The sequence below is a fragment of the Helianthus annuus genome, chromosome 4, assembly GCF_002127325.2.
Source record: "Helianthus annuus cultivar XRQ/B chromosome 4, HanXRQr2.0-SUNRISE, whole genome shotgun sequence".
NCBI classification, from domain to species: domain Eukaryota; kingdom Viridiplantae; phylum Streptophyta; class Magnoliopsida; order Asterales; family Asteraceae; genus Helianthus; species Helianthus annuus.
In genome coordinates, this window is record NC_035436.2 from 202,746,292 (window position 1) to 202,768,396 (window position 22,105).

Here is a 22,105-nt window from a genome sequence, read left to right on the forward strand (position 1 = left end):
GTAGAAACACAAGTTGAGTTGATAGTAGCTTGATAATGAAGAATGTTGTGACAAGTTATGCTAAGCTCAAGAGATGCTCACAAAAGTTGAAATACGAGTGTGTCATACATCCGTATGGTATTGCCTGATGCATTTAACATGTGCGACCGGGGGGGGGGTTGTTGCACTAAATATAACTTGGGTGAGCTATACGCCTTCGAATTTGGGGACTTGCAAAAAGTTAGTGTTTAGTTATCATGGATGTTGTATATTAAGCAGCCAACACTTCACGAAGCAAGTGTATCTAATGTATATCTAGAGCTTACCAGAATTGAGGCGAATATCGTACATCATAAACGAAGGGTCGACGAGATAAACCGAACTGGAAATGTGTTAAAGTAGTCTGTTACAGGCTAAATGCTCAACCCTAAAATCACGTGTGTTAGGTGCACCACCAAGATTTTCTCGAAGCAAAATATGTGAATGTGATAAAGTGAGTGTAAAAGGTATATGTTTATACATGGCATCGCTACCGGCGATCAGAACTGGTGTAGTCACCCCTATCAAAGATCAAAGGTGATACCATCGTATGCAAGAATTCGAGAAAGAAAATATAATTTCTTGGAACAGGTGATTCAAGCAATTCAATCGATTGGATGGAAACTCAAGTTAGGCATTAATCCCTAATTCAGACGGGTATCATCTTGACTCGTTCATTCAGAGGGAAAAGAGATTTTCAGTTGATATTGATTGTGATATTTTGGTTGTAGTTGGTTATAGAAGATGACCAGCCTTCGGTCAAAGAGAGATAAGCATGGAACAAAGAGGTCGATGAAGCTATACATGAGTATGGTGCTTTCACACAAGAGGGGACTTTGACCTTGGCATACCTTACGTAAGTAAAAATTTTATTTTATGTTCTTGCACTTGATGATCTTAAGTATGACTCATTCCTCGAGTGACGTTCATAGAGAGTGATTTAGCCAAGCAAGGATTAGCGTATAACAGGGTTATGTAAGAACTATGGTATTCATTTTAGCACAACAAGATAAGACGCGAAGAATATACCAAAACGCGGTTATCATCAATCTGTTCCACCTAATTGTTTTAGAATCATGAGTGAAGTAGCAAACCCGATGATGATGGTGTAGTTGGTTGCGCACACAAGCGGTATAAGTAGGAATAAGGTGACACTACCGGTCATTGGAAGTGTTACATTGAGGGTGTTGACACATTAAGAATTATGTTGAAGAGTAACGGTTGGTCGAATTCATAGTGATCCGGTTTATTCGGGGCGTTTTCCACAGTCATCAAGCCTGCCGTATGCGAATAAGAATGGTTTACTATAATCTATGTACGAAATTGAGTGTGTAATTAGTCGAACATGTATGAAGCCAACTTTGAAGGGTTGAACTAAGGCGTGTGTATTAGGAACATCAAGTATGTCACCAAAAGGTTTCATTACAAGGACACGAAAATATTTTCGAAATGATATGGTCATAAAATGATACACAACCATCCTCAGGGTACAAGAAGTGATCACTACGTATCAAAAGAAGAGTTTATCAGGTTATTTTTAAACTAGAGCACAATGTTATAGGAGTTTATGCGTAGACAATCGAGAATGTAGTGTGACCATGATAATGGAATGATAGGTTTATCTATATCAAGAACAGTAACTAACCGCCACCTTAAACGGTAAGCGTTGGCCAAGGCAAGGGCTAGGGGATAGACTAGTTTAGAGAGGAAAACTGTTATGTAATAGCAATTCTAGCAATACAAGGAGTAAGATTATTGTTTATGTCATCATGTTTATCCGGGAGTTGATTAACTTATACCTCCGTCCTCCGGTGTCCCTCATGGTTCTATATAAGAGAAGGGAACAATCTTAAGGGTCGAAATGAGGTAAAAGTCGAGTATCACATTGAAATCTACAACTACCAAGTTTACACACAATAGGGCAGAACCCTTCTCACGCTCATTAAGCCTCACTGGGATTTGCATGCACCTCGCGTTATTATTAAGTGTGCACCCATAATAATAAGGCAATTTGCATGCTTATCTCAGTGCCTCTTAGCTTGCGCTCGAAGTTTCCCCCGTTCAAGCAACACAACAGATGATATCACAGTTCTATGGTTTACATGAGTCGAAGAGTAGTGTCACACTATCAAGTCACTTATGGTGTTAAACGTTTCAATTCATGTATGCTGTGAGTGTGTGACTACTAAGCAAGCAATGCATAAAGTGAGAGAGAGACGAACCTTGCAATCTGGAGCTGAGTGTCATGATCGATTTTCGAAGTTGTTCGGTTATAGTCTGGTTTTACAAAACGTTTTAAAACCTAGTTCACTATAACCAGTGGCTCTGATACCAACTGTAACACCCCCAAAATTCCACCTGCGGTAGCCCCGCGAGGCGTGCTACGCATCAGAGTTCGAGCCACCAATCACATTGAACCAATAGTAAATATTTAAATAAGTCATGACATTAATTACTAAAATAAGATGTCAACATGTTATCAATTCTCAAAAGTTGTGTAGCGGAAGCATGTAATCGTTTCATAATAATAACCAAAATCAATGCTTTGTTTATAAGTGAAACCAAGAGTCTCGATCCATGACCACTCCAGCACTCCCAGATAGCAAGTCCATGTTCCAAACGTTAATGACCTACAAGCATGCAAACAAGTGTGTCAGACTACGCTGGTGAGTTCAAGGTTTCGTTAACGTGTTGTGTTACCAGATATACGTTAATGCGATTCAATGTTGCGTTACGATGTTGCTCATGTTAGATACCCTAGGGAGTGTGCCCATGTGTATCCGGGGAGTGGGTACCCCTTAACGACCGTTTGCTATGTTGCCTTCGTTAGATACCCTAGGGAGAGTGCCCATATGTATCCGAGGAGTGTGCCTCTAACAACCATAGCCATACCCAGATAATTAGTTCACGCCCGTCCTTGCGGCCCGGTGTGAGGTTTCCCACCTAATAGCGCTATCAACTAATCACCCCCATTGCCCTCCAGGCAATAACCAAAACCGATTAAGTTATTTACCCAATGTTTCCTTTCCAAATGTTTACCCGTTGTCCCAAACCACCGGGACGCATGCTTGAGAAAAGTGCAATGAACTCACCTTAGATTTGCTCGGTATATTACGTTACATTACCCGTTCCAAGTTGGTCAACCAAATCCTATTACGGTTACCAATGATAGTCAGTTTCGTGTACACATAAATCACATACTATTCTTACACACTATCCAAGTAGCGAACAAGTAAAACACATATCATTACACAAGCTACAACAAGTATCCGGAACATAGGTACATTCACATCACAAGCTCGTATTTCAAAATAGCACATACCAAGCAGTTCGGTTCTCATTCTAATAAGCATGCAAGTTTACAAACGTGTAACAGTTTAATAGTCCAAAACATCAACATTCAAGGGTGCGACTGTGTTTAAGGTGTGCGGTCTACTGTGCGACCTGTCACAACCATGAAATGTGCGGTTCATAGATTACCCGACCCATTACGGTCCGATGGAAATGTGCGACCCATTAGTGTACGGCCCACCCCGAGTGTCGGCCTACTTCTAGTGCACGACTACCAGATTGTGTGGCCCACGACTTAACCGGCCCAACTAAACATGGAGTCTACTGGACTGTGCGATACCCCCGAGGGTGTGCGATTGATCCCGGTTCGTTACCCAGTCTGTAATGTTTACGTGTGTGTCCCATATCCTTTGTATGACTCAAATCCTAGTGTGCGATTAAGGTTCGAGTGTGCGACTTCTTGATGGTGCGGTGTCGGTTACATGGTTCCGCAATTTATGGCAATTTCCATAACCAACTCCCATACTTTAATCACGTTGATTATGTAATTGAAACAGTTAGGCAACTCTAATTCTCACACAATTAAAGCAATTTCTAGTCATATCTCAGTCAAACATATCATACTCACACATATCATTTACCATCCCGATTATAATGATCACATCATTCCATCCTAGCTCGCCTATAATATTCAGAATACAAGAATCGTTGGTTTGCTCATGATAATCGTCAACGTGTTTATATTCACACTTCTAATTCATCGACAGTAATTGATGCGGGCGTATCGGGCGTAATCCCAGATCAATCACTGTTATATAACCATGCATTTATTTATAGTTTCACTTATCATAAGTCTTAAGTTATGTGTTAATCCTCCTGCTTCTACGTTTGTGACAACCATTATTATTATGCTTAGTTCATCACAATCCATATTATGTTATTCTAACATCACAACATTCACACCTTTGCAACACATAATCACAAGGGTTCTAGTAACCATAAAAACGTAATCTCATGAACACCAAATAAATCCAAATAATCGCAACAACTAACCGGAGAGTTTAGGGAGTGGGGCTTCGGATGAGAGAGCTTCGGTTACTTCCGGCAACGCCTTCGTGTCTCCGGCGAGTCGTGTTACACTGCCGCCGTGAATAGGGGTGCGCCCAGGGATTCAAGGGGATTACACTTAATGGCTGCCATAGGTGATGGAACGATAGGGCTGATCGTCGACAGGAGCATGATGCACTAGGGTTTTCTTTTTGATAGCTTTATGTGTTATACGTATTCCCTCAACCCCTTGTTCTACAAGTAAGTAACCCCATAAAGAGTATGGGCTGGTGTGTTGTTGACCGAACAGAACTGTGGGCCGGGGTAAAGGTATGAAATCCACTACAAGTGTTTGGCTTTAGGGCCTGGTTTAATGCATGGGCCGAGAGGCCGAGGTGAAGTGCGATGAGCAATTTCGTGGCCCAATATAATTAATTCCCTAAATTATCTAAACGGCTCATTTAAACGTTTAACGGTTTCACGCAGAGTTGACATACACCTAATCATTTAGTAACGCATGGATGTGACCTGCTAAGTATCGTAAAGTCGTAATATAAAAGCAATTAAACGTAAAGGCACATGCCAAGGGTTGTGGTGTTTAAGTAGTAACCTTAAATATTCGGGTTGTCACAAAACATGTCTTGTTTATTATATACTTTACTTTTGAATTTTGACTACTAAAAGGTAATCGGCCTTTTAAATTGTTTGAAAACGTTTAATCAAAAAAAAAAGCAATGTGCGGTGCAATTCAATATTGATTTGGCAACTTTAGTCATTTTTACTATTATTTAAAGATGAAAAATAACGCACCTTTTTTATATGTCTTGCGTCATGTTTCGGTAATCTTATATTTATTTTTGGTTATAAAATTATGTCTCATACAAGTCAGATATCCGTTACTCAGTATCCATGAAATTCACCCATTTGTGTTTTTAGGTGATTAGAAGATTAGCAATTGAAAATCAACATGCTTTATGCTTACTTTTGGTTTATTGGCAACCCACTAGTCATTTTTACTATTATTTAAAGATGAAAAACAACGCACCTTTTTATATGTCTTATGTCATGTTTCGGTAATCTTATATTTGGTTATAAAATTATGTCTCATACAAGTCAAATATCCGTTACTCAACACCCATGAAATTCACCCGTTTGTGTTATTAGAAGATTAGCAATTGAAAATCAACATGCTTTATGCTTACTTTTGGTGTATATTGCCATATGTGTGGTTTCTAGGGTTCAGTTTTTTCCATTTGGTTTTGAAGGTTCTATCATGTGTTTTGTGGTATGTGTTATTCATATATGGGATTTAATGATTTGAATATGGAGTGTTCTTTTATGTTCTTAGATTACAAAGATTTGAAGTCTAAAGATTTTGATGTTTAAATTCATGAAGATTTGAAAGTCATTTTGAGATGATGAATGGAGGTTGGTGGTGACTTTGCGTTAAAGGTTGATTTTTTTTTTTTTTTTTTAAGTGATGAATAACATCACGAAGATTTGAAAAATGCCATGAAGATTCGCAGTACTTTTAGATCGTGGGGTATGGTGGGGCTTGGGTTAGGCATTTGGTGACACGTGTAAATGGAGTCAGCCCACTGTCAGGTTACGTGTCCGCGGGGTATGGCGGGGCGTGGGTTGGGTGCACCGCGTGGCATAAATGTTTTTTAAAAAAAAAATACAAAAAATTTATAAAAAATCACACAACATTTATAAAAAAAAACCTACAACTTCATTAAAATTTTAAAAATTACATAATCCTAAAAATCACATAATTTCTAAAAATTACAAAATAAAAAAACCTAGAGCGTTAAAAAATTTCAAAAAGGTCGATCTTGTCGAACGCCTTGTTTTCCTTGCCTCGAAACTCTATGTTCGCCACCGCCACCCGGTCCTCGTGGCTTAACTCGCCACCGGGAACCGCTTCGTAGTAAGCCTTGAAACGCTCGAGCTTGGGCCGTATCTCGCGCCATTTATGTTGGCACGCGTTGAGGCTGTGGCGGTCGTTACCGACGTTATGTCGGTAGGCCGCGAATGCTTCCGCCCAATATTTTGTTTGGCCCGGTGGCCGGCCTTCATAGCGTCGACGACGCTAGTTACGTGTCATTTCTTCTTGACGGGTCCAGGATGCCATAATGGTTCGTGGGATTGGGGGGACCAGCGGGGTAGCGGGTTCAAGACAGTGGGTAGCCAGTGCGGTTTTGGTTCGTGGGATGGGGGGACCAGTGGGGTTGGGGTTGCAATATATAGGCCTTTGGGGGACCCGGGTGGCGGTTATAGAAGATGGGGGGATGGGGGGACCAGTTTGAATTTTAAAATTCAAAATTTTAAAACAACCGCCTGACGTGGCGGGTGACCCAATGAGAATCAGCCAGCTCGCTTCGCCATACTGTCCCACGCCCGGCTTGAAAGCCAAGCCCCAAGTGCCACGCCACAACCCAAGCCCACCCGGGGTGGTGGCTTGGGCGTTTTCCCCCAACCCACGCCCAAACTCCCGTCCCATACCCCATGTTCTTAAGAACAAACTCATATAAATAAAATTTAATTGAAATGAATAATTTGATGTAAATAAATAAAATGATGTAATATTAATTTGTATCCAAGCTAGTAGTGACAAATTCAACAAAACAAAAATAAGTATATAAAAGCTCACAAATAATTTTTTTGTTAAAATTATATTTTTATAATTATCTATATTACATCTTAACAGATGAATCAAATAAAAAAATAATTAGATATAAATAACTTGTATGAAATCTTCATTTTAAACACACAGCAAGTGCCTAGACCATCTTAGCAATAGTGCAATACTCAACAAGAAAATTATCTTTTTAAACATTCTTAGAATTCATTGTTATATACAAAGTTATCCTTAGATGAACATTTCTTATATTACATTACCTCTATTTAAGATTCTTTTTATTAAAATATAAAATTATGTAGTGATAACTTATATTATTGTCTATATTTATATTTTATTAATTTAGCAAGTTACATTAGTTTTTTCTATGATAAATTATGATGTATGTATGTTGCTCGTTTTTCAAATATATTATCAACTTAAAAAATATGTTTTATTATGCTGTACACAATCATTTGTTATAAATTAAAAAGAAATTTTTTTGATGGATTACTTTATGCTGTACACAATCATTCGTTATAAATAAAAAATAAAATTTTTTGATGGACAACTTTTTTGAAGTTATGATTTCTGCACCATGTTACATAATTCAAGATAACTCAAAATAAACATGATTCATCTTTCTCAGGAAGAGTAAAGTAATTAAATATCTTTGTTTACATATGGACCATATGGTACATTAGGCCATGTAAAGTAGGGGTTATACAAGTGTTATATTTGGCTATAACTTCCAATAACGTCAGGAACACCGCCCTCCAGGTGTTAGGGGAGGGGGGGGGGGGGGGGGTTACACCCCAAGGCCTAAACGCTTGATGTTGGCTTCTTTGTTGAGGGTTGACTTTTATCCTATTCATTGATGGATATTGGCTGTCAAAGTACTTTTTTTAATTATCAGCAAGGAAGGTTTTTTATTTATATAAAAAACAACCAAATAAGGCAACCATACACTTCAGTACAAGATATCCTCTTTGGTGAAGCTTGTGATTTTTGACCGGGGGATCGAAAACGTATATACCCAAAAATTTCTATAAAACGGGGGGTCGAAAACGTATATACCCAAAAATTTTTATACGAAAACTACATACTCTGCACTACTGAGAGAAAAGTTTGGGGGGTCGGCTGCCCCCTCCCGCCCCAACTATGCTTCGCCGGATGAGTCGCAACTTATGAAAATGGCAAAACGGGATAGATAGTTAATTCGAGCGAGTCAGCAAGTTCAAATAGATCTGAAAACTTAAAAGCCCAGTTACATAAACGGATCCATTTTATATGATTGGATAATTTGAATAGAAGCCCAGTTCCAGACAGGACTTAGTTCTAAGCCCGGTAAGACCGTCCGGCCTAGTAAAATGGACAGTGACGTCTTGCCGATAAAACAATTATGATAATCTAGCGTTCTTACAAATAAAACAATTTTAAAAGCTTTTTATGTATTTTATATTTTACATGCCCCATGGAAGGGAATACTGCTAGGTAGTTTTGTCATTGGTTTTGTTTTGTTTTTTTTGTTTTTTTTTTCTCTTAGCCAAATTACGATTTTATCCTTAGTTCAAAATTATAGTTTTGCCATCGTTTTTTGTTTTTTTCTCTGTCAAAATACGATTTTGCCCTTAGTGTAAAATTATAGTCATACCATTCTTTAATTTTTCTTTGACAAATCTATAGTAGTGTTTTGTTTTAGTTGGTTGACTTCGTGTAATTTTTAGTCGTGTCAAGCGGCTGCCTAGAACACGCTCATTTGTCCTGAAAAATTACAATTTTGCTCCAAGTTTAAAATTATAGTCTTTCTATCGTTTTAGTTATTTTTTAGCAGAAGTATATTAGTGTTTTGTTTTAGTTAGTTGACTCGATATAATTTTTTTAAAGATTGTGTTATGACTACTATGTACAAGTAACCAAACACACATACATTTTATGAGAGAGCAATATTCGGCTTAATGCCTCGCAAAACAAGCGAGGCAAAAACTAGTTTGAATACACTTAAAGAGACTTGGAGTAGTATGCTATTGTGAAAGAGTTGTATAAAAATTAGCCCTAGAAATATGGTATTTAAAAGGATATTATTTTCTAACTATGTTGCTCTAATAAAAACCTATTCAACCCTTTCTTCCTATCTTTTTCTAACTATGTCACTTTAAGGGGGACGAGGCACCAAGCGGTTAGGCCTCACCGGGTTTGAACTCGAGCCAGTACACCGTCGCCACTCTCACGGGTAGGTTTGGCGGGTTGTGCCGACCAGCTCCCAAACCCGCTCGAGATTCTCCTTTGTTACCGTTGACCATGCACCTAACGAACCGTTTAATTGAAAAAAGTTTTGTATTTAATTTTTAAACTCTATAAATAACTATCTCTAAACCCATTTTCACTTCCATCTCATTTCATTCCAACCATCTCTAAAACTTTATACTCATTTTTATTCTCACTGCCGAACAATTTCCAAGACGATTTTTCAACCGATAGTAGGCTAGCTTATTTCGTGGGGAAGCTAGAGGAACTCGAAGCGGAAGACATTGCAACTTCGTCGAGCGTTCCAAAAAAATCTTATGAACATTATTTTGTTGATGATTAAAAGTATGATGATGAAACATTCAAATAGCATTTTCATATGTCCAAACATTTATTTTAAAACAATTGTTGGTGATATTGAAAGTCTCCAATATTCATCGCTGAACGGAATGGAACCGCACCTACGTATTTCTATTTAATGGACATACATACAAACGATGATATTATTTAACGACGGGATCTACCCTACTTGGTCAACGTTTGTGAAAACATGTCCGTATCCAGTCAATCCGAATGAAAAGAAGTTCAAGAAATTGCAAAAATGGGCAAGAAACGATGTGGAATGGTCCATTGGTGTCCTAAAAGGAAAAATGGGAATACTTAGGAGACCCATACATGCTATGACAGTGAGTAAGATTATTAGAAAAACGTATACGTGCATGAAAATTCACAATATAATCTTATAAGACGAGGGGCATGCTTTCTCACCGGTCCACATTAGGGATCCAATTGTTGAACCTGTTTTGACGACGAAACGCTTACGGAGTTAATCGATCCAGATACGCATTATCAACTTAAAAATGATCTTCTCATCCATATTGCAGCTTAAGATCTACCAGACCTCGAGGAGGAAGACGATGTGTAGGATTTTTTTTTATTTTTTTTTTGGTTCGTTTGTTTTGAATTATGTATTTTTATTTAAAGTTAATGAAATTTATTTTCTATATAACATTTGAATTTATTTAAATAAAAAAATATAAAAAAGTTTGTGGCTAGGGTAGGTGCCGCCATCACTTATTAGTTAATAGGTACTTGGTGCACTTTTTGAGTTGATGAGTGATGGTTGGTCGGAGCTATAGTCCTTAAAGTGCCAATTCCTCCCTAATAAAAACCTATTCAACCTTTTCTTCCTATATAATGACATCCTTAGGTATATACTAGGTTATAACCCCGTATATTACACAGGTTAAGTAAATAAATTTATATACTAAATAATAAAACATTATATCTTTAAAACCTTCCTTTATTGCACGGGTTGAATAAATATAGTTTTATATATTAAATAATAAAAAGTTATAGATATAAGAACCATATTGTACGGGTTGAATTAATGTAATTTTATATACCAAATAAAAAAATTATATCTTTAAAACCATATGTATTACAAGGGTTGAATAAATGTAACATTGTTTACCAAATAATAAAATAATACATCTTTGAAAACCTCAGACCAAATAATAAAAAACTTAGTAAATGTAATTTTGTATAGTGAAAATAAAAATATTTAATATATTAATACAAAGTTTGGTTTTTGTGATAAATAATTTGTTTTATTTAAAATGTTTTAAATTAACAATTTACAATTTCGGATAATATTGTATTAGAAAAATAGAAGAATGATATTCGAAATTTAAAGTAGGATAAAATTTAATATTAGCTCATTATTCATTTATTTATTTAATTAATATAAGATAAGTTTGGAAGTGATGGGAGAAAATCATAAAATAAATACCTACAATCAACGACATGTGTCACACATTAATGTTTTATTATATAGTATAGTATAGATATAAATTTAGATTGATATAAATAGATTATTTTGTTGTAGCAAAATTTGTTAACGAAGTCTCAATAAATTTAACACATTATTTAAAACTCCGTAAATGTATAAATGATAAATAATATTAGTTGGAGGAAATTACGATTTTGGCCCATGTGGTTATATCACTTTTACCCTTTTAGCCCAATTTTTTTAACATCTGAGCCTCCAACGTCTTTTTTCTAACCCTTTTGGCCCCTAACACTAACCCCATCCATTAAATGTCAGGGGCTAAAAGGGTTAGAAAAATGACGTAAGGGGCAAAAAAGATTAGAAAAAAAGACGTCGGGGGCTCAGATGTTAAAAATTCTTTGTGGACTAAAAGAGTAAAAGTGATATAACCACAGGGGCTAAAATCGTAATTTACTCTGTTAGTTAAATAAATCATATTATAAATGAGAAGGAGATTAAAGTAAATAATAATTATCCATAAGAAATTAAACTAAATAATATTTAGTAGGATAATTATTTATAATTAATTAGAAAATATTAAACTAATATAATACTTATCTATAAAACATGGCCTAATATGATGACAAATGTCCTCAAAATTATTTCTTTTATTATATAGTATAGATAAGCAGGATCCACTAAAAGTGGTTTTTCCTAAGTAGTATTAGAAACATTATGGAAATGATATGTGACACTCCTTATAGGTAGGATGAAAGAGTATTTTGGTTTTAAAACACAAACTTTTGGCCTTTTGTCTTCTCAAAATACAATACAAAAAATCTTGTACAAAAGAAACCAGCACAAAAAATTCAACACAAAATAAAATCTAGGACAAAAAAAAAATAATAATAAAGTACAAAAAATTAAATACAAAAATGTTATAGAACATAGAAATCTAAGACAATTTTTTGGGGTTTTTTAGATCTTATATGTTATATAGCAATATGATACTCAAATTAAAGGTAAAAAGATACTCGATTTTGTAGTGCAATATTAAAAAAAAAAAAATAATGTTATATGAATGCTTAAAAAATAGGAGGGGGGTATGCATGTGTCTTGCATGTGGAGTAGCAAAGTTAACAAATAAGTTATTACAAAAATAGCCTTACACTCATCTTAACCAATAATTTAAAAATGAAAGATTAAAATTCCTTCTTATCCTACTTGAGCAAAATCAACTTTTTATTTGACACTACCCATGTGAAATAGATCGTACAAACCATACATTTGAAAAAAAAAAAAAAAAAAAAACCCTACCATTCTAATGAAACTAAATATACAATGACATCCTTAAACTAGATCGATACCACAAAGCTAAAAAAAAGCTTTCTATACATATTTGATGTCACCTTTAAAAGGACTCAATATCATAGTTGGATTGCGAAAATTGGGTCTAAAAAATATTTCTATTTTTACAAACACAAAACGTAAACCATTGTACAAATGTGCTCAAATTTTAATGATCACAAGTCAACAAAAGTTGGAATCCAAGTAGTTTAGTTATTTGTTAAGTTTACACCATACCTATTTTGACACATTTACAAAAACATTAACCAAATTTGAGATGTGATGTCCTTGTGGTGTCCCTAGCACTTGATCCGTTCACCATCCTTTTCATGAGCTTTACCTAAACGATACAAACAACAAAAAAATATTAGCAAGGCTAAGAAAAAAAATCCTTAAACAAAACAAGAATAATTTCTATCCCAATGAATAATACTTTAGACAGAAACTCAAGACATCCGTTTCCATATTTACAACGGAATCCAACACGACCGTTTCGCCCTACCTATCTTGTTGTAGCCAACATTGGACATAGCTCAAGACTAGGGCTGTAAACGAATCGAACAAATATAAACAAGGCTTCGTTCATTAAAGGAACAAGCTTGTTCATGATCTGTTCACGAACGCTTACCGAACGAGATTTCTTGTTCGTGTTCCTTCATTACTGAGTTTAACCACCCTTGTTTTATTTGAAAATAAGTTTATTTGAAAAATAATCGTGTTTAATTATTATTATTATTATTACTATTATTATTACTATTATTATTACTATTATTATTAGACATGCCCTAATTATGACACATGCTAGACAAGCTTTATACAAAATGTGATATAAAAATTAGTGCTCAAGATACATCCAAAAGGTAGTGGTTGAATTACTAAGAAGATGTTGAGTTTGTGGTGTGTAAAACGTAATGGCAAGTTTTTCTTTTGAATTTGGCGTTATGTTACTAAATGGTGAAAGTCGAAATCAAGAGTTGGTGGTTCTAATAATGTTGGCTTTAGAGGAACTCACAATATGATATTCATTACCGTCGTATATGTTTTAAAATTAAATATTTGATTATATAAAACATGATTTATATTTAAAACATGGTACGAGGCTAAACCAACTCTCTAGTTAGGGGATTATTATTTAATAAATTAATACACTACTAATCCAAGACTAGCTATATGAAATATAAAAGACAAATAAATGTAAAACTAAATAAAAGGCAGATAACAAAAAAGATATACTTAATACCATGCCTTTTAGATGAATTTCATTTCATATTAATTACCATTATAATTATACTATCTTAGTCTTCTATCAAATAAAAGTCAGTTTAATTAGTTTCTATGTACACATTTTGCATTATAAAAAATAGAGATTTTTACATGTTTCCCCCTCCTAAGAAGCTTTATTACATATTTCTCCAACTCATAAATTTAATTACATATTTCCCCTTTCTAAAGAAGCATTATTACACATTTCCCCAATCTCTAAATTTTTATTACATATTTCCCTAACCTCTAAATTTAATTACATATTTCACCTTCCTAAACCCCATACATTACATATTTATCCATTTCATTAAAAATACTCTTATAGAATTACTATTTTACCCCTAATGAGTTTATTAAATAAATAACTACAATATATTTCCTAGCCTTTTCTTTTTCAAGTGTTACTTTGATAGTAATTAAGTTTTATAAGTATTACATTGAAATTACTTAAAGTTTTTATTTTATTTTTTATTATTTATTTTAAAGTTATCTGACTTTCATTATATGTTTCAATTGTTGCAAAATTTTATAAGTGTTTAAGCTTCAGTGAGGCAAACGAACCATATACGAATTTCGGTTACTATTTTGGTGAAAAGAAAATCAAATTAACTTGAAATAGACGGTAAAAGGAAGAAAATTATTTAACATTTATAAAAATTATTCACTAAATAATAACTAAGTTTCATATTAATTCACATTGTGTCAAATTAGCATAAAATAGACTGCAAAAGAAAGAAAAATATTCACGAAATAATAACTAAGTTTCGTATTCAAATTGGGAAAAAAAGTAATCACTCGGTAGTAATTAAAATTCATATATGTTTCATTTATCTAAATTAAAATTTTAAATTAAAGTCAGATAACTTTAAAATTTTAGAAAAACTGAAACATATAATGAAAGTCAGATAACTTTAAAATAAATAATAAAAAATAAAAAATAAAAAAAACTTTAAGTAATTTCAATGTAATACTTATAAAACTTGATTACTATCAAAGTAACATTTAAAAAAGAAAAGGCTAGGAAATATATTGTAGTTATTTATTTAATAAACTCATTAGGGGTAAAATAGTAATTCTATAAGAGTATTTTTAATGAAGCGGATAAAGATATAATATATATGGGGTTTAGAAAGGTGAAATATGTAATTAAATTTAGAGATTGGGGAAATATGTAATAAAAAATTAGAGATTGGAGAAATGTGTAAAAAGGCTTCTTTAGGAAGCGGAAATATGTAATTAAAAATTTATGAGTTGGGGAAATATGTAATAAAGCTTCTTAGGAGGGAGAAAGATGTAAAAATCCCTAAAAAATACAACATTTAACCAACATTAATTTTTAATTTACGGGATCTATTTTTTTGTTAGATTCATATTCGTGTAAAATTATTAAAGAAATACCTAATTATATAGATCAACTCAATATCTCTTAATTAAAACTAAAATTGAATACCACCATTTACTCTTTAATCGAAATTTATATGATATGAGGTAAAACATGAAATAGTAAATTACATGACAAGGAACATCCCTTTAGTTTAATTATGTTAGTAATTTGTTTGTTTGTTTAAAGATGGATATTTTTTTAATCTAAGGTCTTTTAGAACTTTATTACTATATAAAGAATAAATATAAAAGAAAAATGAATATGGATGCAAATTTAGGTGCACAAATCTTAAAAGGCACGTTTGTAAAATACTAGGAAGTAATCTAGTAGACAAATATATAAATAACAATTTACATAGTTTTATATAAACTTTTGGACACGTTAAACTATATGCACGTTTGAAATGAGAATTTAAAACAACGATTGGGATGAATATGATATAACTAGTTAGATTACTCGCGTTACGTTGCGGGTTTCGATGTATATTTGTTTTGGTTCTGTATAGTAACCGAAAGAAATATGCTCAAAGGAATATCGATAAATGTTTAACATCATTCAAAAACTATAAAAATAAATTTAAATTAGACATCAAGACAGACTAATTTTAAATTAATTGTAAATGAAAAGGTAAACGTTGTCCCAAATATAATTTAATGAAAAAGAACTTAAAACTAAAACAATAAAACATAAATAAAAGTAAAATATAAAAATTATACAGTCCCGGAAAAAAATAAAGAAACAAACAAAAAACCAATAGGATGAAAATGCTATTCACACAACTTGCTTATTTTAATTTATGTCAAAACGTAGACTAACTTGAATATATACCGATACGTGCATAAAAATAAGCACGTAAGACAATAGTTATGACGCGTTGTGGTGGTGTCAAAACGTAAAGTGATTCGAATTTATATCGTCTAAGGGTGTAAGGAGTGGTTAAACACTTTGGAGTGGTAAACTAAAAAACCGGCCAATCAGAGCGCGCCATGTCAATCAGTGAAAAGTGTTTAAACTTTGGTGAAAAGTGTTGGCAATGGTTTAGACATTTGATAAAGTGGTAAACTTTTTTTTTTTTAAAAAAAAAAAGGAAAAAGTGTGATTGGTTGAGAGATGGAATGGACCCCACCCACACACCCCCTATCTCTTTCCTTCCTCCCTTACCGATTCGGCATGCCACCACCGATTTAGCAAACTTTGGTGATTAAACACATGTTGGCGGTGGTGTTTACCGATCGGTAAAGGGGTTTGCCACCCTTTACCGATCACCACACCGTACACCCTAATGAAAACACATTATATTTGACCCAATTCATTTTTGAAATAAAAATACGTCAAAACGTAGACCAACTGAAAACGTATACATTAATAAGCATAAGAACATATTATATTTGTCCCAACTCATTTACATAATTTTTTATGTCAAAACGTAAATCAATTTGAATGTAAAATAAAGGACATGTAGTGAGTTGTTATCCGGTAAGAAAGTAGATGAGCCAATAAGGATGAGAATCAAGTTGATACAAATAATGTTAAACCAAGTTGTAAAACAAATCAACCTAGATTTCAACCTAAACCTTCAACATCAAGAAGATTTAATAGACATAGAAGCATTTTTCCAAAATCTAGTCATTTTAATGGTCAATCAAATCAGTTTCAAAATAAAAAATTGGACATTAAAATCGATACTAGGCTTTTGGTAATCGAAAATTCATAGAAACGAATATTGGGGTTTTAGTAACTTAAATGTTCAAATTAATCCAATTTTCTTTTTACAAACTTCTGGGTATGGTAATCGGTATAGATCTCTCATGATCAAAGACCTAGTGAAACCAATTTTTTTTACAAAATTCTGCAAATCCAGTAGTTCATTGGAACTTTCATGCTCAAAGACCTAGTGAAACTATAGATCTCATCGAACAAAAAGGAATATATCAAAGACACCTGAAAGGTGTGATGGATATTAGAAAGAATTTCAATTTTTTTATGATTTTGGACGACCCAAGACGATCAAGGCTTGGGTTCTACTTTCTAACTAAGTTGTTGAGTAAGTGCAGGACGACTAAGGAGGACCGTTGATATGTTTAACAATGGTTGTTCCTGTAAAACATCTGAGGTGAATGGTAGGTTACAAATGGTAACGAATTATTTACTTCTGTGATTGATCATGATTATTCTAATTTTCATGTTGAAAAACTTTTTATTAGGTTTAAGTAGGAGTCTATTTGTGTTAAATTTCTGTAAAGTTTAAACTTACTCCTTAAAAACAAAAATTTAGGGGAGAAATTTCCCTAAGCGAAAAAGATTGTAGATAGTGCGTGTGTTTAGGGGAGGTAAGTTAAAAATTTTAAAACTCCTAAACCATTATAAAAAAGAGAGATATCATGGTGTGATTGAGAAGAAGTGATAGTACATCAGCAGGTTAGTCTATTACACTGAAACAAAAACTAAAATTTCTAAAGTGTGATAATAGCTGTATCATGCGATGTACCAGTAGGCAAGAAATATGGAATAATCAACTTACTACGTGATATAAACATAACAAACTATATACCAAGTGTGTAACACATTGCGCATATGGTTTTATAACCTTAAATCTTGTGTTGATAGATTGCTAAAATTCGAGGTTTTTGGTCTTTATACTGTTATTTCATCCACATATGTAAGGGTTGTTCTTCTGTTGCATCTAGATATATGCAAACCTAGACACAGTCCTGAATATCTTAAAAGAGTTAAAGTGCAAAAAAAAGCAATAAAGAAACTTTCCTAGAGAGTTATTCAAAGTGCAAAATGCATGGTATTTTCCTAACCCTTGTTGGACATAAACATTTGATCCTTTTGATTGTACAGAAGTACATACCTATTCACGAATGGTATGACGTTGTCATGGTATTTGAAATTGTTCATGTATTTTATTGGATAAATAATATTGGTAATCATCTTGGACTGGTTTTCATAGAATTAATTTAGAAAATTAACTAATAGTGTGTAATAGTTTAACAAAACTGATATGAACTTTTTGCACACGATTTTCACAAAAAAAGATGCAGTGTAAATCTTTTTGAGTTTGTTTAGTTGATTTGAAAAATATCAAACATACCAAAAAGATTTTCTTTTTGAAAGGTCTCCCATATTAAACTGACAACTTGTTGTTTTTGCATATGGAGATAAAATATTGGTTTATCTATAATGTGAAGACTAATGGTTTTTTCGAGATACTTGCTTGTGTTTCTAAACAAATTGATGCGGTTATCAAAATGAAGTGTAGAACTCAAGTGGAGTGCAAATTTTAGGTGAAATGCAGATAGTGAAGATGCATGGTAGGATTCTTCTACTACATTGCAACAAGATATGGAAGACGTTCAACTGGTTTGTTTAATCATAGATTACTAGTTCACTGACCTACAACGAACAAGAATTTTAGAGATTAGAAGCATCAGCTAAGGGGGAGTCTATTAATGTCAACAACTATTTGTAGCTGAAGCTATGCAAAGACCAAAAGACCGCAAGATGTTTGAAGATAAAGTTACATTATGAAGTTATTGTCAATGGGGTCTATTGGTACGTATTATGTGACAATAGCTTGATAGTTTAGTCTTTGAATATTTTGTAATAGGCTTAGCATTATGTAATGATGGTTAGCTAGCTTAGAGTTGTAATGGGTTTGAAAAAAAGTATAGCCTAGTACCAAGCCCAATTCGCATACATATAGTATATAAACATGTTATATAAAAGGGTTTATGAGAGAGAGAGAGAGAGGTATTGAATTAATTGTAAATCTAGTATTAGATAATCAATATAATGCCGGTTTGAAAGTGATTCGTATTTGTAGCAGTTTACTCGTTTTTTTGTATTTGTCTGATCAAGAGGATTCCATACTCTTTGATTGCGAATTTTGTCAAGATCCAAGAAAATTTGAGAAGCTATAGACTTTAAGAATTTTAAAATTTTGACCATGATAGTTGTGGTTTTTTATTGTTGTATATATTCATTTCATTTTAGATTTTTTATTTTTTTTTTTATGTTTTGTATTTGGTTTTCTATGTCATTTCGAATGCCATTATTAAGTTTAGACTGTCACACTCTGTTTTTTTTTCTATGCAATCTCAATCGCTATTTCGTTTTTCTTATAATCACGATATTTTCTAAATTATTATTATCTATATTAAATAATAACTTGAGCACCGTTCAACTATTGAATCCTTTGATTTTGGCCATATTATTTTATAACTTTACGAATTTAATTATAATAATTATGGTTTTTTTAAGGGGTAACTTTGTAGAATAGTAACAAAGTTTCAAAAGTGTTCCAATTAGGTCACTCAAGTTTCAAAAGTGTTCCAATTAGGTCACTAAACATTCATTCTTCATTAAAAGTAAGGGGTTTTTCATCCATTTCATAGGCAACCGTTGTGATGTGGATTTTTGTTTCCTTTTTCTCTTTTATTTGACGCTAATGTCGAGTGATGACGTGGATTGTAACTTATTTTTTTAATTTTTAATGTAATTAAATGGTTTTTATTTTTAATAAATATAATTTCATATATTAAAATAATTCGACCTCAGCATCTTATGTTCCTCTTGACACGTGGAAAAAAAAGACATGACTCGATTTGAATGTTAAGTTATCTAATTGTGACAAAAACGACACCAGTGACCTAATTAGAACACTTTTAAAACTTGGTTACTATTCTGTAAAATTTTTCTTTTTTCATTATTGTATGTATTCGTTTCATTTTGGATTCCTTTTTTGAATTTTCCTTTTATATTTTCTATTTGGTTTTCTATGCCATTATTTTAAAGGCTACAATCTGATTGTTTTTTTTCTTTTTTTTTCTATACTTAATTTTCTATATAACTAGTTTTTTTTACTATCGTCGCGTTGCGGCGAACGTCTTTTGTTGTTTAGTCTGTGTTTACATGTGTTTTGAAATCATTACGAGCGCGTTGCGCACGGAAACCGCTGACAAAAATAAAAAGAAAATCTGAAAAAAAATACAAAAAGATAACCAAAAGAAAATCAACAAAAAAGTTGTATGGTAATAATGTTGTTTGCATGAAACCTGTGGTCAGAAATGAGCAAATGATACTGGGTACCGGTACCGAATTTCCCGAACCGAAAGATTTTAAGTACCAATTCGGTACGACTTTTGGCGTTCCTGGTACCGGTTCGCTACCGTTTTTTACCTTCATATACAGGTACCGTAATTGGTATTTTCGGTGCCAGTACCGATTCGGTATTGGTTGACATCGAGCTCATTCCTACCCCTGAAACTAAAAAAATAAATCATTAATTAAAAATTGAAAAAAAAAAATAAAAAAATTGCACGATACCGTTGTTGTTCATATGACATCCGTGATTAGGGATAAGCAAATGGTACCGGGTAGCAGTACCGAATTTCCCGAAATAAAAGATTTTCAAAATCAATTCGATACCGACTTTTCGTGTTTTCTGTACGAGGCTGGTGTCGGTTTTTACCTTTATGTACCGATAACCGTACTAGTATTTTTGATACCTATGCCTGTTAAACAAAAGCTTATCTAACTTAAAAAGTAAAGAAGATAATAAAATTATTAAAAAACCATATATATCATTATAACTTTTACTATTCAAATCATTGTATTATTAATATATAAGAGAATTAATCTGATCGTATTTTGTTATTTTACTTATAACTTTCCAAACATGATATTTTATAAAATTTTGGGTATGTCGTTATAACGTTCTTATTTACATCTCCATATAAAATTTATTTAAAACCGAGTTGTGAATGGCAATGTACACGTGATCAAAGTACAAACGTACATGTTATCAAAACTACTACACGGCTTGGTTCTCTTTTTGTATAAAGTGATGTCGTTTAAGCCACAATTGTTAAAAGCCATCAGCAAGGTTCCAACCAGATTTCTTTTATCTTAGGAAAACTACTTTTCAACACTAATACACTAATATTTTAGAACTTTTGGTATTGTGTATGCTATATAATAGATTTTATTTATCTTATTTGAAGAATAGTATTATTTTTCTAATACATAACATATATATTTTTTTTATTGTGCACTTTTTTTCTTAGGCCCTCACTTTTTTTTTCTGCGATTTGTACCTAGACTCCAGGTGAGGCCTATGAGCCTTTAATAACTATGGTTTAACTTTTTCGTCATTCTAATAATATAATATAATTTGTTACAAAGTTATGAGTAACCATCGTTTACCTTTTTTTAACAATATAATTAAATTGGTAATAAAATTCCAACTATGTCGTTCGAGATCAAATATAATTGATAGGAGTGTTGGTACCATGTCGCCAACTTAACAAACAAAATCGGTTTCGACAGAACATCGGTATTAATATTCTCTTTTAAGGTTTTCGATCAATGTAAGACACGTGACGATATCTTTTTACGCATATAAAAACTTTAGTTTTGACTTTCAGTTGCTATAGCGAGTATTAGTACCGTAACAAATCAAATCGCTACCGATCGAATTCGCGTTGCATAACGCAAACTACCACTAGTTAAAGATAAATAATATGGATGTAATAGTATGTAACTTTGTGTTAGTTTATCAAACTGAAATTGAATTAGGGCATTCAAAATTGGAATGAAAGAAACTATGAATATGATAATTGTATACTCTAACAAAACCAATTGTGAATAATAGTAAATGTTTATTTGGTCCATTTTAACTTTATTTTATAATTATAGAGCTACAATATTGTTTTTTTTAAACTGATTTACATTTTGAACTCAGAACTTTAATAAAGTTATTAAACAACTTCTGAGCTCTAATATTTTTTATAAACGATTTATGTATACCGGTGAATTTTAACAGATTTATCATACAGAAATCTAATAATAATTCTTTTTTTATAAATGATTTACGTTTCGACCCTAAACTTTAATAGAGTTATCATACGCCCGTTGAAGTTCAATAATTTTTTTTTAGAACAATTGTTCTTTTATTTTTTTCATGATTTTAATTCCTTTTTATTTTACTTATTATTTATTTAACTTATTCATGTTGCTTGCTTATCTTTATTGTCGTTAGATTAAAGACTATAGGATCTATATTAACCTTTCAATATAGAAGGTAACAAATTTAATTATAATTTTTATATAC

The 22,105-nt window shown here is 32.7% G+C and overlaps 1 long non-coding RNA gene across 1 annotated transcript; it reads right to left on the minus strand.

Moving 5' to 3' along the window:
• Window positions 1-2,481: 2,481 nt before the first annotated feature.
• Window positions 2,482-4,948, minus strand: LOC118491222. Its single transcript, XR_004890878.1, has 3 exons — window positions 4,363-4,948; window positions 3,111-3,168; window positions 2,482-2,648 (listed from the first exon to the last, which is right to left on the minus strand). It is a non-coding gene; the product is annotated as an uncharacterized LOC118491222 (long non-coding RNA).
• Between the last annotated feature and the right edge of the window lie 17,157 nt (window positions 4,949-22,105).